The sequence below is a fragment of the Xenopus laevis genome, chromosome 5S (assembly GCF_017654675.1).
Source record: "Xenopus laevis strain J_2021 chromosome 5S, Xenopus_laevis_v10.1, whole genome shotgun sequence".
NCBI classification, from domain to species: domain Eukaryota; kingdom Metazoa; phylum Chordata; class Amphibia; order Anura; family Pipidae; genus Xenopus; species Xenopus laevis.
In genome coordinates, this window is record NC_054380.1 from 141,634,421 (window position 1) to 141,649,458 (window position 15,038).

A 15,038-nucleotide genomic window follows, 5' to 3' on the forward strand; every position below is an offset into this window, starting at 1 on the left:
AGTAGGGCAAGATGGAAACAGTAGGACAAGATGGAGACAAGAGGGCAAAGTGGAGACAGTAGGACAAGATGGAGAAAGTAGGGCAAGATGGAGACAGTAGAACAAGATGGAGACAATATGGCAAGATGGAGACAAGAAGGCAAGATGGAGACAGTAGGGCAAGATGGAGAAAGTAGGACATGATGGAGACAATAGGGCAAGATGGAGATAGTAGAACACAATGGAGACAATAGGGCAAGATGGAGATAGTAGAACACAATGGAGATAGTAGGACAAGATGGAGACAATATGGCAAGATGTAGATAGTAGGACAAGATGGAGAAAGTAGGACAAAAAGGAGAAAGTAAGAGAAGATAGAGAAAGAAGGACAATATGAGGACAGTAGGGCAAGATGGAGACCGTAGGACAAGATGGAGTCAGTATGGAAAAATGGATACAGTAGGATAAGATGGAGATAGTGGGAAGAGATGGAGTCAGTAGGGCAAGATGGAAACAGTAGGATAAGATGGAGACAGTAGGGCAGGATTTCAATGGTTGGACAAACAGGAGACAGTAGGGCAAGATTGAAACAGTAGAACAAGATATAAACTGTAGGGAAAGATGGAGATAGGATAGTAGGGCAAGATGGAGATAGTAGGGCATGATGGAGATAGTAGGGCAAGATGGAGATAGTAGTGCAAGATGGAGAGAGTATGGTACAATGGAGACAGTATAGCAAGATGGAGACAGTATGGCAGGATTTCAATGGTTGGACAAACAGGAGAAAGTAGGGCAAGATGGAAACAGTAGAGCAAGATGGAGACAGTAGGACAAGATGGAGACAGTAGGACAAGATGGAGACAAAAGGGCAAGGTGGAGACAGTAGGACAAGATGGAGATAGTAGGGCAAGATGGAAACAGTAGGACAAGAAGGAGACAAGAGGGCAAGGTGGAGATAGTAGGACAAGATGGAGACAGTAGAACAAGATGGAGACAATAGGGCAAGATGGAGACAAGAAGGCAAGATGGAGACAGTAGGGCAAGATGGAGAAAGTAGGACATGATGGAGACAATAATTATTATTAACATGTATTTATATAGCGCCAACATATTGCGTAGCACTGTAAAGTAAATGTGATTATACAACTACATCACATGAATTACATACATAGAATATATGGAGTAACAAACATCACAATCAATACAGGTACAAAAAGGTGAGGAAGGCCCTATGCATAGGCATACAGTCTAAAGGGAAGGGAGTAATACACAAGGTGTGGGAGTGGGCAAGATCGAATTAAGTGGGTGAGAAATGTGGTATTGCGTTTGGTAGTTAAGCAGAGTGAGGGTAGGCTTCTCGAAAGAAGTGCGTTTTCAGAGATTTCTTGAAAGTAGAAAGGTTGGGAGAAAGTCGGACAGACCGTGGGAGAGCGTTCCAGAGGAGGGGTGCAGCCCTTGCAAAGTCTTGAATGCGAGCATGTGAGGAGGTAATGAGAGAAGAGTTGAGTAGCAGGTCAGTAGAGGAGCGTAGTAAGCGAGTGGGTGAGTATATAGAGATGAGTTTAGAGATGTAGGGTGGGGCAGAGTTATGAAGTGCTTTGAAAGTCAGTGTCATTAATTTGAATTTGATTCTGAAAGGTAACGGAAGCCAGTGCAGGGATTGACAGAATGGCGAGGCAGAGGAGGAGCGGTTGCTGAGGTGTATGAGCCTCGCAGCAGTGTTCATTATGGACTGGAGAGGTGACAGTCTCTGGAGGGGGAGGCCAATTAAAAGAGAGTTACAGTAGTCTAGACGCGATATGATGAGAGAGTGAATAAGAATTTTGGCAGCGTCTTGGGTGATAAATGATCGTATTTTGGATATGTTCCTTAGGTGGAAGTGACAAGATTTAATAAGTGACTGGATATGAGGAGTGAATGACAGGGCAGAATCTAGGATAACCCCAAGGCACCGGGCCTGGGGAGAGGGGGTGATAGTGGAATTGTTAACTATGATGGATACTTCGGGGATGCTACTGGTGTTAGTTGGAGGAAAGAGAACCATTTCAGTTTTAGAGAGGTTTAATTTAAGGTAGCGTTGTGACATCCAGGTAGAGATAGCGGACAGGCAGGAGGAGACGCGAGTTAGGAGTTCTGGGTTGAGATCAGGAGATGAGAGATAGATCTGAGTATCGTCAGCATAGAGGTGGTAGTGGAAACCATAAGAATTTATTAATTTGCCAAGGGAGGAAGTATAGAGGGAGAATAGTAATGGTCCCAGGACAGAGCCTTGGGGAACTCCAACAGAAAGAGGTAGGGGAGAAGATGCTACTCCATTGTAGGAGACACTGAAGGAACGATTGGTGATGTAAGAAGAGAACCAAGACAGGGCTGTGTCACGAAGGCCAAGTGACTGGAGGGACTGGAGGAGGAGAGGGTGATCTACAGTGTCAAATGCGGCTGAGAGGTCAAGCAGTATTAGTAGTGAGAAGTGATTGTTGGCTTTAGCGGTTAAAAGGTCATTAGTCAGTCGAGTCAGGGCAGTTTCCGTGGAGTGTTGTGGCTTAAAACCAGATTGTAGGGGGTCCAGCAGGTTATTGTCAGAGAGGAATGAGGTAAGTCGGTTGTAGACTAGGCGCTCAAGTAGTTTAGAGATGAAAGGTAGCAGAGAGATAGGTCGGAGGTTGTCAAGATTGGAGGGATCAAGAGAGGGTTTTTTCAGGATGGGGGTGACAAGAGCATGTTTTAGTTGAGAAGGAAACAGTCCAGTTGAGAGGGAAGATTAAATAGGTGAGTTAAGGCTTTGATTAGACACGGATTGGTATTGCGGAGAAGTTTTGAGGGAATTGGATCAAGCGGGCAGGTGGTAAGGTGAGAAGAGGCCAGAAGCTTTGAGACTTCCTCATCAGTGACAGGGGTGAAGGAGCACAGGAGGGACTGGGGAGTGTGGAGGGAGGGTGGTGGAAGTCTAGGGGGTTGAGTAGTGTAATGTCCCTTCTGATAGTGTCAATTTTGTTTTTGAAGTGCTCAGCAATATCTTGAGCAGAGACAGATGTGCATGGAGGGGGTGGAGAAGGGGAAAGGAGAGGGTTAAAGGTGGAGACAAGTTGTGCTGGTTTTTTAGAAAGGGAGTTAATGAGTGAAGTAAAGTATGTTTGTTTGGCTTGGAAGAGGCTGGTGTTAAAGGAGCGCAGGGCAGATTTGTAGCTCCAAAAGTCTGATTCTGAACGGGATTTGCGCCAGCGACGCTCAAGTGCACGTGAGTGTCTTTGGAGCGCTTTTGTATGAGCAGTATGCCAAGGTTGAAGTGGTTTGGGTCTAGAACGTTTAGTTTTTAAAGGAGCAAGCTCATTTAGGGCAGTGGTGAGAGTACTATAGTAGACAGAGGTAGCCACATTAGGACATGAGATGGCTGAGATATTAGAGTGAAGAGAGTCAAAGGAAGAAGAGAGATGTGACACGTCTATAGCTTGCAAGTCACGGTAGGTACGTGTTTGGGGAATAGCAGGGGGTGAGGAGGGAGTTAGTGAGAGTTGAAATGTGAGCATATTGTGATCAGAGAGGGGAAATGGGGAGTTAGTAAAATTGGAGGTTGAACAGAGTCTGGTAAATATGAGATCCAGAGCATTACCATTGGAGTGAGAGGGGGAGTCTGAGCACAAAGATAAGCCTAGGGAGGAGGTTAGTGAAAGAAGTTTAGAGACAGAAGAGTTGTTAATGTTGTTAACGGGTATATTAAAGTCACCTAATATGATGGATGGTATGTTAGATGAAAGAAAGTAAGGAAGCCAGGCAGCAAAGTTGTCCAGAAATTGTGGCAGTTGGTCCTGGTGGTCGATATATAACAGCAATGCACAGTGAAACCGGAGAAAAGAGCCTAATGCAGTGAGCCTCAAATGAGGAGAATGATAAAGAGGGAACAGGTGGAAGAACTTTAAAAGTACAGCGGGGAGAGAGAAGCAAACCTACCCCACCTCCAGGTCTGTTACCAGGTCTGGGAGTGTGAGTAAGGTGTAGGCCCCCATAGGACAGGGCAGCAGATGAGGCGGTGTCAGTAGGAGAAAGCCAGGTTTCAGTAAGTGCGAGTAGGTTAAAGGAATTGGCAATGAAATGGTCGTGTATAGCGGTGAGTTTGTTGCAGACAGATCTGACATTCCAGAGAGCACAGGAAAGATTAACTGGGTTTTTGGGTATAGGAGTAAGAGTTCTGTACTGTTGGAATTTGCTCCGGAGAGAAGGAGCTCGTGGCCGTGATATAACTGGGATGGGGTAAGGGCCAGGGTTTGGGGAAATGTCCCCAGCTGCCAGCAATAGAAAGGAGAGAAAGACTAAGTGTGAGTGGGATTTATAAGTCCTTCGTTTGTATGAAAAGGAGGAGTTTTGTGGAATAGCTAAACCGAGTACTTTATAAACTTCATGTGTGGAGAGGGAAGGAGAGGAGAGAAGAGAGGCTGAGATTTTTATAGAAGTGGGACTTGCCGGAGGAGGTAGTGAAAAATGTTTTATGAAGCATGAGAGTGAAAGGAGGAGAAATGCAGGATAAAGCATGTTTGGAATAAGAAGTAACAAACTAGCAGGTACAAACAAATCTGTTTTCTTCTTATCCCAGATGGTTCACTGATGATTGCAGGGGAGTCCGGTTCCTTTTGCCTTGTCAATGCCTTGTCCAACTGTCTTGTTTAACTGTCATTTCTAAGCACTTGAGAAATTTTAGCACTTAGGAAAGGTTAGCACTCGTGCCATGCCCCAGACACGAGTGCCATCCCCAATACTGGGTCTGAATTTATATGTAGCTGATTGGGAAAACCAGAGCCTAATTAATCAATTAATCAATTAAATAGCTAGCAAAGGGCAGAGTTTTACAGACACCAGAACCAGGTTTGGGGCTATAAAAATATCTCTTGTTCACTGAGGAGGGGACACAGATGTGTGCTTTAGATATTTATCAAAGAACTAAAGTAGAATAGGCCTGACAGACAAAAGTTATTGGGGTTAACAAATACAAGTAGGGATATAGCAGAATTACCAGAATAAACAGTTGCAGTATATGGATATGGCAGTATGTGGATATAGCAGAATTACCAGAATAAACAGTTGCAGTATATGGATATGGCAGTATGTGGATATAGCAGAATTACCAGAATAAACAGTTGCAGTATATGGATATGGCAGTATGTGGATATAGCAGAATTACCTGTAGGAATGAGAAGATATAGGAGTTAGTTCCATGGAACTGTCTTGTTTAACTGTCATTTCTAAGCACTTGAGAAATTTTAGCACTTAGGAAAGGTTAGCACTCGTGCCATGCCCCAGACACGAGTGCCATCCCCAATACTGGGTCTGAATTTATATGTAGCTGATTGGGAAAACCAGAGCCTAATTAATCAATTAATCAATTAAATAGCTAGCAAAGGGCAGAGTTTTACAGACACCAGAACCAGGTTTGGGGCTATAAAATATCTCTTGTTCACTGAGGAGGGGACACAGATGTGTGCTTTAGATATTTATCAAAGAACTAAAGTAGAATAGGCCTGACAGACAAAAGTTATTGGGGTTAACAAATACAAGTAGGGATATAGCAGAATTACCAGAATAAACAGTTGCAGTATATGGATATGGCAGTATGTGGATATAGCAGAATTACCAGAATAAACAGTTGCAGTATATGGATATGGCAGTATGTGGATATAGCAGAATTACCAGAATAAACAGTTGCAGTATATGGATATGGCAGTATGTGGATATAGCAGAATTACCTGTAGGAATGAGAAGATATAGGAGTTAGTTCCATGGAACTGTCTTGTTTAACTGTCATTTCTAAGCACTTGAGAAATTTTAGCACTTAGGAAAGGTTAGCACTCGTGCCATGCCCCAGACACGAGTGCCATCCCCAATACTGGGTCTGAATTTATATGTAGCTGATTGGGAAAACCAGAGCCTAATTAATCAATTAATCAATTAAATAGCTAGCAAAGGGCAGAGTTTTACAGACACCAGAACCAGGTTTGGGGCTATAAAAATATCTCTTGTTCACTGAGGAGGGGACACAGATGTGTGCTTTAGATATTTATCAAAGAACTAAAGTAGAATAGGCCTGACAGACAAAAGTTATTGGGGTTAACAAATACAAGTAGGGATATAGCAGAATTACCAGAATAAACAGTTGCAGTATATGGATATGGCAGTATGTGGATATAGCAGAATTACCAGAATAAACAGTTGCAGTATATGGATATGGCAGTATGTGGATATAGCAGAATTACCAGAATAAACAGTTGCAGTATATGGATATGGCAGTATGTGGATATAGCAGAATTACCTGTAGGAATGAGAAGATATAGGAGTTAGTTCCATGGAACTGTCTTGTTTAACTGTCATTTCTAAGCACTTGAGAAATTTTAGCACTTAGGAAAGGTTAGCACTCGTGCCATGCCCCAGACACGAGTGCCATCCCCAATACTGGGTCTGAATTTATATGTAGCTGATTGGGAAAACCAGAGCCTAATTAATCAATTAATCAATTAAATAGCTAGCAAAGGGCAGAGTTTTACAGACACCAGAACCAGGTTTGGGGCTATAAAAATATCTCTTGTTCACTGAGGAGGGGACACAGATGTGTGCTTTAGATATTTATCAAAGAACTAAAGTAGAATAGGCCTGACAGACAAAAGTTATTGGGGTTAACAAATACAAGTAGGGATATAGCAGAATTACCAGAATAAACAGTTGCAGTATATGGATATGGCAGTATGTGGATATAGCAGAATTACCAGAATAAACAGTTGCAGTATATGGATATGGCAGTATGTGGATATAGCAGAATTACCAGAATAAACAGTTGCAGTATATGGATATGGCAGTATGTGGATATAGCAGAATTACCTGTAGGAATGAGAAGATATAGGAGTTAGTTCCATGGAACTGTCTTGTTTAACTGTCATTTCTAAGCACTTGAGAAATTTTAGCACTTAGGAAAGGTTAGCACTCGTGCCATGCCCCAGACACGAGTGCCATCCCCAATACTGGGTCTGAATTTATATGTAGCTGATTGGGAAAACCAGAGCCTAATTAATCAATTAATCAATTAAATAGCTAGCAAAGGGCAGAGTTTTACAGACACCAGAACCAGGTTTGGGGCTATAAAAATATCTCTTGTTCACTGAGGAGGGGACACAGATGTGTGCTTTAGATATTTATCAAAGAACTAAAGTAGAATAGGCCTGACAGACAAAAGTTATTGGGGTTAACAAATACAAGTAGGGATATAGCAGAATTACCAGAATAAACAGTTGCAGTATATGGATATGGCAGTATGTGGATATAGCAGAATTACCAGAATAAACAGTTGCAGTATATGGATATGGCAGTATGTGGATATAGCAGAATTACCTGTAGGAATGAGAAGATATAGGAGTTAGTTCCATGGAACTGTCTTGTTTAACTGTCATTTCTAAGCACTTGAGAAATTTTAGCACTTAGGAAAGGTTAGCACTCGTGCCATGCCCCAGACACGGCAAGATAGAGACAGTAGAATACGATGGATATAGTAGGACAAGATGGAGACAGTAGGACAAGATGGAGACAATATGGCAAGATGGAGATAGTAGGACAAGATGGAGAAAGTAGAACAAAAAGGAGAAAGTAGGAGAGGATAGAGAAAGAAGCACAAGATGAGTACAGTAGGGCAAGATGGAGACAGTAGGACAAGATGGAGTCAGTAAGGAAAAATGGAAACAGTAGGATAAGATGGAGACAGTGGGATGAGTTGGAGCCAGTAGGGCAAGATGGAAACAGTAGGATAAGATGGAGACAGTGGGATGAGTTGGAGCCAGTAGGACAAGATGGAGACAGTAGGATAAGATGGAGACAGTAGGGCAAGATGGAGACAGTAGGACAAGATGGAGACAGTAGGGCAATATGGAAAAAGAAGGGCAAGATTGAGACAGTTGGATAAGATGATAGGAGAGTAGGACCTGACAGTTGGGCAAGATGGAGACAGTAGGGCAAGATTAGGAGAGTAGGACAAGATGGAGACAGTAGGGCAAGATTAGGAGAGTAGGGTGGTAGTTACAGTTTCCGGGGCCTCTAATAAATGGGATCTATTGCAAAAAATATAATTTCCTTCTCACTGAAATAAGAAACTCTCTAAATATAGTCAATTTAAAATTCTGTAGCGTTTCAGAAATCATCAAGTTACTCTTCAGTATCTCGCTCAGCAACCTGTTGTTCGTCATCCTGAGGACTGGGTCAGTAATAGTTAACTTAAAGGTGAACTGCTCCTTTAACAGAGTGCTAACCCAAACACATGGGAGGGAGGAAAACATCTCTACCTTTCCCCCACCAACTTTAAACACTCCCAGGAGGTCACCTGATCTTGGTGCTAAGCCAATCACAAGTGGGACTCCCAAAAACCCCTGCACAGGAATTAGACCCATGGGCCAATGATGAGATCCTAAAAGGATGATTTACTCATAGCAATAGCTAATCATGATTGGAGTATCGCACAGGCCAATGAGCTTCCACCTTGCTCAGGCCTGGCCAACTCATCCCATGGGCAGCTGTGCAGGATCAGCTGTGATTGGCTGGAATCATGGGTCTGTAACTTGGGATATGATATAAAGGAAAGGCAGTGGCAGAACTAGATGTTACTGGGCCCCACAGCAAATTCATTTTAGGGCCCCCAACTAAATAATAATGAAATTGCTCAATAATTAGGACCTCCTGGGCCCTCCTGCAGCCACAGGGTCTGCTTCCTCTGTAGTTACACCCCTGAGGTTCTGTTTACTGGTGAGAGCCCCTCTTATTCACAAGGATCCATGTTTGCTGGGTCCATGATTGTTAGGGGCCCAATCATAGAATTTGCCTCAAAGCTGAATAACAAGAAAATCCTGAGAAATAAACAGAATTGGCCCAGTCCAGCCCCAGTGGCAGAGCTGATGCAGATTCTCAATGGTCACATGGGCACCGGGCACAGCTCAGAGTTGCAGCTGATTCATTGGAAGAGGCAGATGTGATGGGCAGAACATGCCCTGGAAGGATCCAATAGGGAACTGGCACAGTAATCTCTCTACTGCCCCCTGGCTGCCTTTCCTGGCACCTGCCCCTCTCTGTTTAATGTGGATTCAGATAAATCAGTGCGGAAATCCTTATTGACTTCACTTGGGACCTGATCCTCTATGGAGGGAGTATTAGGGCAGAGACACACGCTCAGATTCGGGGAGATTTAGTTGCTCAGCGACTAGTCTCCCCTAAATGTCTTACCACCAGCTAGAATGTAAATCGCCAGCGGGATGGCAATCGGGGCGCTTTTTAGTGTCAGTATCACTTTAAGGTGCCCATTGTGAGCTGGGCACCCAGGGTGACAGTTTGTACATGTCGCTCACTGCAGTTTCCATGTTGGACAGTAGGTGACAGTAACCAACAGTGACATAGGAACGTATGTATCATATATTTGTTAAGTGCTGTACACGGCATAAAAGTACAATATATACAATATATATAGTGAATAAAGTACCCCCTCTTGTAAAATATAAGGATATTATAAGTTACCGAGGAGTTTCATGACCATATAAAAACACGAGGCTGAAGGCCGAGTTATACAGGTCATGGAACTCCGAGGTAACTTCTAATATCCTCATATTTTACAACTGGGGGTACTTTATTTATTATAATACACAAGTTTCAATGAGTCATGTGACAGAAATTACATCACTACTCACCGTTTATAACTGATGACATCACTACTCACCGTTTATAAGGATATAATTTACAAGATATTCATGGCTTTTGTGTATTATATAAAAGTATACACAGGGAATACAAATCACATAATAAATATATACAGAATCATAGGACAAAGAGCTTAAGTGCTATGTGTAAGAGATATAGGGGCAAATTCACTAAGCGCCGAAGCGCCTAACGCTAGCGTTAATTCGCTAGCGTTGGTCATTTTCGTTACTTCGCAAATTCACTAACGAACGCTGGCATCGTTTCGCTAGTGTTACTTCGCACCCTTACGCCTGGCGAATTTTCGCTACGGACGTAACTACACAAATTCACTAACGCGCGCAGTGTACTGAACGCTACCTTTTACGCCAGACTTCCTTCGCCACCTCAGACCAGGCGAAGCGCAATAGAGTAGATAGGGATTGCTTCTAAAAAAGTTCAAATTTTTTCTAAGTCCCAAAAAACGCTGGCGTTTTTTCTATATTATGGGTGATAGGCTGAAAAAGATCGAAAAATTTTTCTTCTTCCCCCCTACATTTCCTGACTCATGGCAACTTAACTATACAGTGGGCACATGTGTAGGGCAAAATAAATTTTTTATTTGATGTTTTGAAGGTTTCCCAGGCATTTGTAGTGATTCTACGTATTCCTCCATTGAAATTTGAATTTGGCGCCGTATGCAAATTAACCATCACTAGCGTAACTTCGCTTCACTTAGCGAATCAACGCTAGCGCAACTTCGCAACCTTACGATACCCCTGAGCGCAACTTCGGATTTTAGTGAATTTGCGGAGCCCTGGCGAAACTACACCTGGCGAAGTGCGGCGAAGTTACGCCTGGCGCAACTACGAATCTTAGTGAATTTGCCCCATAGTCGGAAGTAGGTCCCTGACCCATAGTCTAAGTGGATGGGAGGCTAACATACAGGCAGATAACATACAGGCAGATAACATACAGGCAGATAACATACAGGCAGATAACATACAGGCAGATAACATACAGGCACATTCTAAGAGAGCTTAGTTCAGTTTTAGACCAGCCCTTATTTCTGATTTTCTCAGATTCACTGTCATCTGGTATGGTGCCTATGGATTGGAGAAAAGCTGATGTTATTCCAATATTTGAAAAGGGATTACGATCTCAGCCTGGCAATTATAGGCCAGTAAGTCTGACATCTGTGGTGGGCAAATTATTTGAAGGCTTGTTAAGGAATCACATTCAGAATGTTGTCCTAGTGAATGTCATTATGAGCAACAATCAGCATGGCTTTATGAAGGAGAGGTCATGTCAGGACATTATTGTATTAGAGAGGGGACAGAGAAGGGCAACTAAGCTGGTAAAGGGAAAATCTTAGCTATGAGGAAAGACTGGCCAAATTGGGGATGTTCACTCTGGAGAAGAGGCGCTTAAGGGGAGATATGATAACTATGTATAAATATATAAAGGGATTATATAATAATCTCTCTAATGATTTATTCACCAGTAGCTCCTCCCAGCAGACAGGAGGGAGCCAATGAGATTAGAGGAGGGAAAGGGGTGTTACAGGGAGAGCTGGGAAGTGAATCAGGGGTACAGGCTGATACATTAGATAGGTACAAGGAAGGGTCGGATGCTTTATTCACCAGTAGCTCCTCCCAGCAGACAGGAGGGAGCCAATGAGATTAGAGGAGGGAAAGGGGTGTTACAGGGAGAGCTGGGAAGTGAATCAGGGGTACAGGCTGATACATTAGATAGGTACAAGGAAGGGTCGGATGCTTTATTCACCAGTAGCTCCTCCCAGCAGACAGGAGGGAGCCAATGAGATTAGAGGAGGGAAAGGGGTGTTACAGGGAGAGCTGGGAAGTGAATCAGGGGTACAGGCTGATACATTAGATAGGTACAAGGAAGGGTCGGATGCTTTATTCACCAGTAGCTCCTCCCAGCAGACAGGAGGGAGACCAATGAGATTAGAGGAGGGAAAGGGGTGTTACAGGGAGAGCTGGGAAGTGAATCAGGGGTACAGGCTGATACATTAGATAGGTACAAGGAAGGGTCAGATGCTTTATTCACCACCTCAGAGTTCCCCAGAGCATCGGTCCAGGTGGGGGTTTGCCTGGAAGCCAATGGGCAAGTTATTCACAGAAAAAGGGAGCTCAGGTGGGTCAGTGACATCAGATGCCCAAATATGAAACAGCCAATACTTAAGCAGATGGTACATGTGAGGCTCAGTAGACTGAGATGGAAACAATAGGACCAACTGCACTGCTGCCATTTCTACTGGGAAGCCAGTGTTTAGATTCCCTATAGGGGGCGCAGTCTCTGTATGTGTATGTGTATATGTATGTATATGTATGTATATGTATGTATGTGTATGTATGTATATGTATGTATATGTATATGTTTGTGTATATGTGTATGTGTATATGTATGTGTATGTGTATACAGTATGTATGTATATGTATGTATATGTATGTGTAAATGTATGTATGTATGTGTATATGTATATGTGTATGTGTATATGTGTATGTGTATATGTATGTGTATGTGTATATAGGCTCCCTCTCTATTTAATGGGGTGCCAATGTGAGAATTCCATGTAACATGCACAGGGGGCCACGCTCTCTGTATAACAGCATTATAATCCTAGGGAGGGATATTTCCCCTTAAAGGGGTTGTTCACCTTTGAGTTAACTGTTAGTAGGATGTAGAGAGGGATATTCTGAGACAATTTGCAATTGGTTTTCATTTTTTATTATTTGGGGTTTTTGAGTTATTTAACTTTTTATTCAGCAGCTCTCCAGTTTGTCATTTCAGCCATCTGGTTGCTAGGGTCTGAATTCCCCTAGCAACCATGCATTGATTTGAATAAGAGACTGGAAAATGAATAGGAGAGGGAGTGAATAGTCAGAGGAGTAATAAAAAGTAGCAATACCAATTCATTTGTAGCTTTACAGAGCATTTGTTTTTTTTAGATGGGGTCAGTGACCCCCATTTAACAGCTGGAAAGAGTCAGAAGAAAAAGGCAAATGATTCCAAAACTATAAAAAAGAAACAATGAAGGCCAATTGAAAAGTTGCTTAGAATTAGCCATTCTATAACAAACTAAAATGTAACTTAAATGTGAACTACCCCTATAACAGAGCAGGAGAAGAACTGACAGTTGTTCCAAGAGCCCTGGAGCAAATCACATTTGCAGATATCAGTGAAACGATTATATTTTAGCCAATCACGTGTGGCCCCATTACATCAGCAGGGGGACAGCTGGGAACCTGAAGCAACTGATAATTCAAAAGCAGTTCAGCTCAGAAGCGCCGGGGGATGGATCACAGTCACAGATACACTGCCCCTCCCCCACACACAGATTAAACCTATTGGAGGGTTAGTTTTCCTTCACTCAAGGCTGTTAGAATGAATGGAGCCAAGATAAGATGCGCTACAGCTGCTGGAGAGACATTTGTATCAGCCCCTCTATTCTAATGTTACACAACCATCAGAGTCTGATCATGTCAATCTTAATTTCTAATTCCATTGGGGCTTCTTGCTCTCTACCCTCTCACTGCTCCCCACTCTCTACTCACTGCTCCCCACTCTCTACTCACTGCTCCCCAATCTCTTCCCACTGCTCCCCAATCTCTTCCCACTGCTCCCCACTCTCTTCTCACTGCTCCCCACTCTCTTCTCACTGCTCCCCAATCTCTTCCCACTGCTCCCCACTCTCTTCCAACTGCTCCCCACTCTCTACTCACTGCTCGCAAATCTCTTCCCACTGCTCCCCACTCTCTTCCTACTGCTCCTCAATCTCTTCTCACTGCTCCCCACTCTCTTCCCACTGCTCCTCAATCTCTTCTCACTGCTCCCCACTCTCTTCCTACTGCTCCTCAATCTCTTCTCACTGCTCCCCACTCTCTTCCCACTGCTCCTCAATCTCTTCTCACTGCTCCCCACTCTCTTCTCACTGCTCCCCACTCTCTCTGCTCCCCACTCTTTCTGCTCCCCACTTCCTTCCCACTGCTCCCCACTCTTTTCCCACTGTTCCTCAATCTCTTCTCGCTGCTCCCCAATCTCTTCTCACTGCTCCCCAATCTCTTCTCACTGCTCCCCACTCTCTTCTCACTGCTCCCCACTCTCTTCTCACTGCTCCCCACTCTCTTCTCACTGCTCCTCAATCTCTTCTCACTGCTCCCCAATCTCTTCTCACTGCTCCCCACTCTCTTCTCACTGCTCCCCACTCTCTTCCCACTGCTCCCGACTCTCTACTCACTGCTCCCTACTCTCTTTCCACTGGTCCCTACTCTCTTTCCACTGCTCCCCACTCTCTTCCCACTGCTCCCCACTCTCTACTCACTGCTCCCTACTCTCTTTCCACTGCTCCCCACTCTCTTCCCACTGCTCCCCACTCTCTTCCCACTGCTCCCCACTCTCTACTCACTGCTCCCTACTCTCTTTCCACTGCTCCCCACTCTCTTCCCACTGCTCCCCAATCTCTTCCCACTGCTCCCCACTCTCTTCCCACTGCTCCCCACTCTCTTCCCACTGCTCCCCACTCTCTACTCACTGCTCCCTACTCTCTTTCCACTGCTCCCTACTCTCTTTCCACTGCTCCCCAATCTCTTCCCACTGCTCCCCTCTCTCTTCTCACTGCTCCCCACTCTCTTCCCACTGCTCCCCACTCTCTCTGCTCCCCACTCTTTCTGCTCCCCACTTCCTTCCCACTGCTCCCCACTCTTTTCCCACTGCTCCTCAATCTCTTCTCACTGCTCCCCAATCTCTTCCCACTGCTCCCCACTCTCTTCCCACTGCTCCCCACTCTCTACTCACTGCTCCCTACTCTCTTTCCACTGCTCCCCACTCTCTTCCCACTGCTCCCCACTCTCTTCCCACTGCTCCCCACTCTCTACTCACTGCTCCCTACTCTCTTTCCACTGCTCCCCACTCTCTTCCCACTGCTCCCCAATCTCTTCCCACTGCTCCCCACTCTCTTCCAACTGCTCCCCACTTTCTTCCCACTGCTCCCCACTCTCAGCTCACTGCTCCCCAATCTCTTCCAACTGCTCCCCACTTTCTTTGTACTGCTCCCCACTTTCTTCCCACTGCTACCCACTCTCTTTCCACTGCTCCCCACCTTCTTCTCACTGCTCCCCAATCTTTTCCAACTGCTCCCCACTTTCTTCCCACTGCTCCCCACCTTCTTCTCACTGCTCCCCAATCTTTTCCAACTGCTCCCCACTTTCTTCCCACTGCTCCTCACTTTCTTCCCACTGCTCCCCACTCTCTTCTAACTGCTCCTCACTCTCTTCCCACTGCTCCCCACTCTCTTACCCTCTCCCCACCCTGACCCTGCACCTGCTTCTCTTTCTGTCTTTTCCATTCATTCT